This window comes from Macrobrachium rosenbergii, chromosome 51 (assembly GCF_040412425.1).
Source record: "Macrobrachium rosenbergii isolate ZJJX-2024 chromosome 51, ASM4041242v1, whole genome shotgun sequence".
Lineage (NCBI taxonomy): Eukaryota > Metazoa > Arthropoda > Malacostraca > Decapoda > Palaemonidae > Macrobrachium > Macrobrachium rosenbergii.
Window position 1 is genome coordinate 37,282,383 of NC_089791.1, and position 7,924 is coordinate 37,290,306.

At 36.8% G+C, this 7,924-nt stretch overlaps 1 long non-coding RNA gene across 4 annotated transcripts in view; it reads right to left on the minus strand.

The window, feature by feature from the left end:
* The window catches only part of LOC136833318 (uncharacterized), a 436,806-nt gene extending 429,703 nt beyond the window's left edge, over window positions 1-7,103 (minus strand). For 2 of the 4 annotated variants that reach the window (XR_010851421.1, XR_010851418.1), the window contains exons 1-2: window positions 6,911-7,069; window positions 705-912 (exon numbers count right to left, since the gene is read on the minus strand). This is a non-coding gene — a long non-coding RNA (uncharacterized lncRNA). Of the gene's footprint in view, window positions 1-704; window positions 913-2,295; window positions 2,471-6,910 lie in introns of all 4 variants that reach the window. The other 2 variants (XR_010851419.1, XR_010851420.1) reach the window with 2 other exon arrangements.
* Window positions 7,104-7,924: the final 821 nt, after the last annotated feature.

Below are 7,924 nucleotides of genomic sequence, written 5' to 3' on the forward strand. Positions count from 1 at the left end.
GCCTGAAAGAATACTTTAAAAAATGACATAGAATAATTATAGCGGGTTATTCTGAATCAGTTTATTTTCATAAGTTCAATTTGTATCGGTAAATAAGTTACATACGAGTTTTAGAATTAGCACAAAAGAAATAGGCTATATGCTTAAACTTTAATGATTTTATGATTGTTTGCCATGGGGTAGGTCCTAACATATTTCCTATATCAGCTGGTCTATTTTTGACTTTTTGTGATAAGACACATCGAAAAATTATTTAATTCTTGATAGAGCTACGCGAGTTCAAGTTGAAATGAAACAGTAATCTGGATATAACAAGTCTCAGTAGAACAGAAAGAAGAAGTTGTATACTAATTTAAAGGTATATTTGTTCTCTGTTTCTCATCAAGCGAATCAAAAATATTCCTTTCATACCTGTATGTATCCATGAATGATCGGACTAAACACTGATGCATTACCCAAGGCTGTTTTAAGATAAAATAAAAGTAAAAAAATATGTGCTCTATGTCTCTCTGTACGTGAATTCTACATACTCTTTTATCCGATTGGCTAGTGATCCCAAAATGAACTGCTAGAAACATTTACTTACTCTTCAAGACCAGTTCGTCTATGAAAAAAATAAATAAGTAAAAAACATGTCTCTCTCTTTTTCTCTCGTCGTGAATGCAAAATTTTCCCTTTTAATACTTCAAAGAAGAAGAACTAACCTTTTCTAGAAGAACGTGTTTGCTCGCGTTGTTTGCCGATCCCATTCACATTAAAGATCTCGGGTTTGTAGGGGCCTGGTCTTGTTATAAGAGGGGGGAAAGAGTCCCTCTGTAAACACGAAGGGATGAGGGCTTGTGGAATGCAGGGGCCTTCGGCAAATGCTTGGATACGCCAAGGGATTTTCCTCGCGATGTACTTTCTTCCAGCCTAAAAAAAAAAAAAAAATCATGTTAGCAACCTAGCATGCGCTTCAACCATATACTGGCCATATTGATGATGAGGTAAATTTCCTTCGTAAATCTTTTTTCCCCGGGCATATATGACGCGGTAAGGCCAGTATTCCCTTTACTCTTCCTGCACCTGTATATTGCTGCAAAAGGGAATCGTATTATCATGTTCTTTTTCTCTGTGTAGGTTTTGAATTCAAGCGAACTGTAATTTCATAATTTAGCAATTCTGGGAATATCAGTAACCAGCACATTATTTTCACTTGCCATTTAAAGCAAGAGAAATGTGCTATTTTAATCTTAATACGAATAAAATTTTTTTCGACGAGAGAGAGCCGTACCACTCACCTCACGAGAGAGAGAGAGAGAGAGAGAGAGAGAGAGAGAGAGAGAGAGAGAGAGAGAGAGAGAAGCTCAGTGTGATAATCCTTGTTAAAGAGTCCTAAGTCTGAGGAAGATAGAAGTGGCATATTAGGCTCTTAAAAGGAGTGTCGGTGTCAAGAGAAAATTGCGTCACGCACCTCCAAAGTGACTGAATGCAAAGACTGACTAGGAATAGACCTTCAAATGTAAATGTAGCCTGATTTGTAAAAATGGAAGAAAAGTAACATTCATCTTATTTTAAGAAATTTCCCATCGATATTAAAAATGGCTAGTACAAGGATTCTGCTCACTGTATAGCTTATTTCCAAATACACGAAATTGCCTTTGACAGCTTCTGTTAGTTCATTATTTAACTACGTATATACTCATTTCGTTATCCGTTTCTTTAGATGTATTTTTTAGCATGTTTTTCTACTTTTGAGCATGAAAAATACACTGACTAACCTTTGAAGGCTTGTGTTAGTATACGCTTCGTTAGATGTATTTTTTAGCGTGTTTTTCTTTGTGGGTCCTTATCCACTGAACAATGAAAAGAGACTCGACAATATGTCGAGGAAATCAACATCCAGAGTCCGGCAAGTGTTTGATTTAAGTTAAAAGTAAAATAACAGAAGCTCAAAAGTTCCCTCATTAGCAGTCAGAAGCAAATAAAATTCTGTCGAAAAGTAATTATAACAAGCAATTAAAACAAACATCGTGAAAGTCAGTGTTTCTTTGAAGAATTTACATCAAAGGAATTGAGAAGTAAGAGTAATAAGACTAGAATTATTCCCAACGATTTTAAACGTTTAATATTATCAGTGGATGATTTTCCGTGAAAAATCTTCTCAGCTTTCGATTTGAATGTGAATTATTGCAACAATCACACATTATAGCTTTTGACGGTACTATGAGACACAGTGGTAACTCTCTCAATAGATTTTTCGTCTTATTTTCTAAAGAAATATTCACAGATGTTATTGTACTGCACAGCACTTACTTTTAATTAACCTTTATGAGTTTATTTCTTGGAGAGACTGGTATGATTAAATCTGCCCAACTTCTTCATTACATGAACAGCCTATTCAGTTTTACCTCTGGCCCTTTCATCATATTCCCCAGGATAATTAGGTAATTGTGACTTGTCGATCCAAAAACGCCATGAAATGTAGGACCTGGAAAACCAAAACCCCAAGGATATAATTGATCACTAAATTCACTATATTCATTTCACCGGGATACTCAAAGTTCATTTGCATATATATAGTTCACTGGCCCGTAGGTGGAATTTCTTCAATAAACTAAATTAGAAGTCAATCAGCTGAAAATGATTTCATTCTCGCTCCATTTGGAGGGACTGTTATTTTCAGAGATGACGGTTTACAAAAAGATAGATAGAATGACTCAAGCTTGAGTACACACATGCATACATAAGTAGACACAAAACCACACACACACATTTAGAGAGAGTATATATATATATATATATATATATATATATATATATATATATATATATATATATATATATGCCCAAGTCTGACTCCTGAGAGAGGACGGGAGGATGAGCACCTGATGACCCAAAGAGGCAAGTTAGCCTATACACCTAGTAGTTACAAGACTGTAGTGGTTGCAATCACTGTCAAAAAGGACATAGGCCTAGCGATGTCTAACCTCAAGCCAGCTCCTGCGGAGGAGAAAAAGGCAATTGAAAAAAATATATATTGTTAAAAATATAATATATATATATATATATATATATATATATAGTGACGGATATATGTAGAGAAGATAGGAATTCAAGAAAACCGACTGCCAACAACATTACCCGTGTCCCGTGAAGCAACTGATGGACGTTAAAAGAGATCATATAATTATCGTGCTTCGGAGAAACTGCTTAGACTTCTCACAGAAGAAGATGAAATGAAAGGATTCATTGCACCGGAGTTTAACCAGATTTATTAGAAGAAAAGAGCATGTATGAGGCTGTGCATTTTCCTTTCTTCTCGCCTTGAGAGACAGCTCAAGTAACAGGCGTCACCCGAGAGCTTTCAGTCCTTCCAGAGAGAGAGAGAGATCCATCTTTCTGAAATTCAATGCCCCTTTAAGCCGTCTCTTCAGCGAGGTATTCTCTTCTTTTCCTCGCCAATTTTCTCTCACTGTGGTGAGAACTCTTGGAGGATACACCAACCCTCTGGTGAAAATTCAAATATATACAGCTTTATTGGCAAAGTGGAATGAAATTGGATTCCAATGCATTTCTAATACGGAACGAATATTATTTCGAAGGCTGACAAACTGCGCAAAAGAGCGCGCTAATTCTGCTAAAATACTGAGAGACTATTTTGGGGAGAATACCTTTAGCAACCGATATAGGATTCCAGTTGATATTTTATAGGAATATTTCAAGTCCTTTCGCTGTGTTTATCTTCGAGTCGAACATCGTTTGTTGACCTTTATTTCTCAGGGATAAATGTTATTCTATTTAAATTTTTGTAAATTAAGTTATAGTTGCACAATGTTAACAGATTATAAGATTTATCGTACTATGTAGCTGGGCTAGGTCTAATAATGATTATAAGGCCTTTCACGGCGTCTTTATACACACACACATACACACACACACATGACACATATATATATATATATATATATATATATATATATATGTAATAATAGATAGAAAGTAACTATAATCAGTGTCAACTGATCTGACATCGAAATATTGTCTTCCAATTAAAATTGTCGTGGCAACTACTCATGATGTCGGACGCGGATTGTTTTTGTTTTTTTCTTGTTATTTGAATGAACACAAACAAACTTTTAATTCGTACCAGATCACTTACTATGTATAAGCTACGGGGTCATTGTGCAAGCTTGCTTCGATTTCTTAGATGTATACATACCATTTATACAACCAACGTCTAGCATAAATGTTTCCTCCCACGTCTTTCTCTTCATATATTTTTCTTTAGAAGTGATAGAAGTTATGTCGTAACTGAAAATGTGGAAAAAAATGAACGATTCACTGTCAGAACACAAAATTCATTTCTAAACTGAATGTTGCATATTTGTCCTTGTCTTTCATACTGGTGTCAGTAACAACATTCCCTTTATCGCTTGTTTTATGAAAGAAGTAGAAGTCAAGCCATATGAATAAAGTGGGTAAGGTCTATGATGCACTGGTCGAGTAGGGGAGGGTCATGCAATAGTACCTCGTAAAATTCCAGTGGGAAAACATTCGAGAACTGACTTAACAAGCCAGGCTGTAAGCCAGATTGCATTTCATGGAAACCATGTGTATGTTAGCGTACAAAAGTTTGCAAAAACCCTTGTTTAAAAAATAAAAATGATGTATTATTAAAATATTTGACCTATTTGAGAACAACTCTACGACAGGTTAGCCTCATCAGGCTAACCATTCACAATGCTTTGTCTATGATTGTAGTTTCCCCCGTATTCGCTAACATGAGGACCTCATTTTTAACGGTGTTTGAAATACTCTTCTCACATTCAGCAGTTTATTAGCAGTACAAACCCAGAAAACTGTATGACCGTCGTCGGGCGTGACTTGGAATATCGGTCTATTACTTGGCTGACGGAGAGAAATGGGTGGGCAGGGTTGGTGTGGGGTAAAATTAGTATAGGCCTGTGTACAAGATCGCGTTCCCCCTTCTCTCGAAGTAAACACAGCAAAAGCTTATAACTGAACACGTAATCAGTAATTTAAATAAAGGAAATAAAAAAAAAATTTAATGGACAGTTTGCCGATTTTTTACCTCACACCGTGTAATAATAATGAAGGCTTTATTAAGGACAAGCTAGGCCTAACTGAAAATCTCATGCACTTTTCGATGAGCACTAACTTATAAAAGGGGTGTGGCATGCTGTGTAATGCTACAATTTTCATATGGAAAATGCCTAACTTTCTCAGTCAGTGCTAAAAAAAGTCGGGGTTAGGCTTATGTTACAACTAAAAGATGATGAGATAACCTTCATTTCTCTCTCTCTCTCTCTCTCTCCAGTCGTTTATTACTCTTTCATTTGCAATCGTTTTTTGTTCTCTCTCGTCTCTCTCTCTTTAATCATGTTATTCTTTCTCGTTTCTCTCCAGTGGTTTATTACGCTTTCTCTTTTTTAAAGTTGTTTGATACCATCTCTCGTCTCTCTCTTTAAGCATGTTATTCGCCCTCTTTCTCCACAGGTTTATTGCGCTCTCTCTTTAAAAAGGAAATAAAAAAATTTCATGGACAGCGTGCCGATTTTACCTCACACCGTGTAACAATAATGGTTTTATTAAGGACAAACTAGGCTTAACTGAAAATCTCATCCACTTTTCGATGACCACTAACTTATAAAAGGGGTAGGGCATGCTGTGTAATGTTACAATTTTCATATGGAAAAATGCCTAACTTCCTCAGTTAGTCAATGCTAAAAACTGTCAAGGTTAGGCCTATATTACAACTAGAAGACGATGGGATAACCATCATTTCTCTCTCTCTCCAATCATTTATTACTCTTTCATTTGCATTCGTTTGTTATCCTCTCTCGTTTCTCTCTCTCTCTCTCTCTCTAAGCACGTTACTCTCTCTCCGCTGGTTTATTACGCTTTCTCTTTGAAAGTCGTTTGATACCATCCCTCGTCTCTCTCTTTAAGCATGTTATTCGCTCTCTCTCCACTGGTTTATTGCGCTCTCTCTTTAAATTCGTTTGATTTCCTCTCTCGTCTCTCTCAAAGCATGTTCTTCTCGCTCTCTCTAAGCATTCTTTTGTTATTGCCTCACGTGTCCTTCCCCCAACGTTTGTCTCTCATCCTCAGTCAGCGGGCGAATATATCCTTACACAGTGTCGCCATGAACAGCTGCCATTGAATGATAAATTTTCGGTGAAAGATGTGTTGAAAGAGAGTATAAAAATTTACGTAAACTTACTAAAAAAACAAAAAAAGACAACAGCATATAAAAAGTACCATTTGACAACTTTCTACTGTACTAAGCCCATGACGCTAACTCACACAGCTGTATCTATATACATTTCACGAATTCTCTGTTTTTTATTTCAACGGGATCTTTCGTTTTACTGTATTTATTATAGGAAATATGTTAGCCTACTAAGTTAATGGACGTTACTATCGTACTTACAAGGCTACCGGCATTCGTAACGATTTTCCTCCACGTGACATTTGTAAATGTAGGTCTATAAAAGTATCATTAGCCTCTGAAACATTACGATGATGTCCACGAAGGGTTCTGTAGTGAATGATTTAGTGCTCGCACGTGTCGTAATTCATTTAAACTTCTTCATTCTGGATATTCATATACTTTCAGTAGTGTGGTAGTAGGAAATTAACTATGGTTAGGTCTATGGTGGATTAGACAACTCGGCATACATATCCCTCTGTCTGTCTATGCGTCTGTTTGTGTAACTGTCTGTCTGTTTGTTTGTCTGTCAATGATTTCCGCATCACCTAGAAGCTTATTAGCTCTCTTGATCGCAACGACCGTTTTTAAGGCGTTTAATTGACCATCTCAGTGGTAAGCTGGTCTTGGAGAACAGAGAAAAGTAGGCCTAGGCCTAATGCAACTTTGTCATGCACTTCTATGCAACGTACTTACTTACATTTCTTCCCCCTCTTTCGTCGTATCCATCTGTAATCGGCTGTTTTGTTGACGCTAGGCTGGCAAGCAGTATCACTTATTGAAACATGAGCCTTATGCTAGATAATGGTCAGTGGCCTTAGAGACAAGATGCTACGCGTCCGCCTGTTCTCCCTCTACTCGAGTCAGTTGACTTTTCCCGCCAATGTGTGACGTCATGAGTACGAAGCGATGTTATGGAAATTATTTTTCTCTCTTTCTAGTATGTTCAGGACAGCCGTTATGAAGTATGTATTTCGTAATTTGTACATGTAAATCCGGAAACAATTACTAGATGTAATGTGCCAGTGATCTTGCGTAATTTTATCACCCAAACTTTAGTTTTCTTCTTGACTCTTAATCCTAAGGAGCAGCGATCTCAAGTGACCTCTTCAAAATGTTTCGTTAATTTTTCTCTTGCCGTGCTCTCCTAAAATACTATCAGTGTAATTATTAGTGATATTCTGAAGAGAAAACGCATTTCCATTTATATAGCAAAAAGATAAGCCACTGTTTTTAGAACGAAAACTACTGGAAGACTGTTGCCGTATATTTCCGAGTGAGCGTTCATATAAATGGAAATTACAAAAATCGTGAGTTTATACTTTAATTTTATGCATGTGCTTCAAGCTCAGAATCATTACATAATCTATTGTGGTAGTGTGTTTTATATGATAGGAGGAAAACGATGAAAATGAACAGGTAAGCTGGAGTTTTTTATTCTTATTTCTGTTTATCATCATCATCATGATCATTATCGTGGAACAAGCTTTAATAACCTTTTGTGGATAACAGCCATATCACCTGATTATCTCCTGATTCGCTGTAGAACAAAAGCGTCTGTGCCAAGGGAACAATTGTCTGTTGAAGTATACTCATATGCTGACCTTGATATTCAGCATAGCAGTGCATGGCTCGGACAAACTGGTCGTGGAGACCTGTTAGGCCCTGTTCACACATGACGGCGACCGAGGCGGTGACCACGCGGTTGCA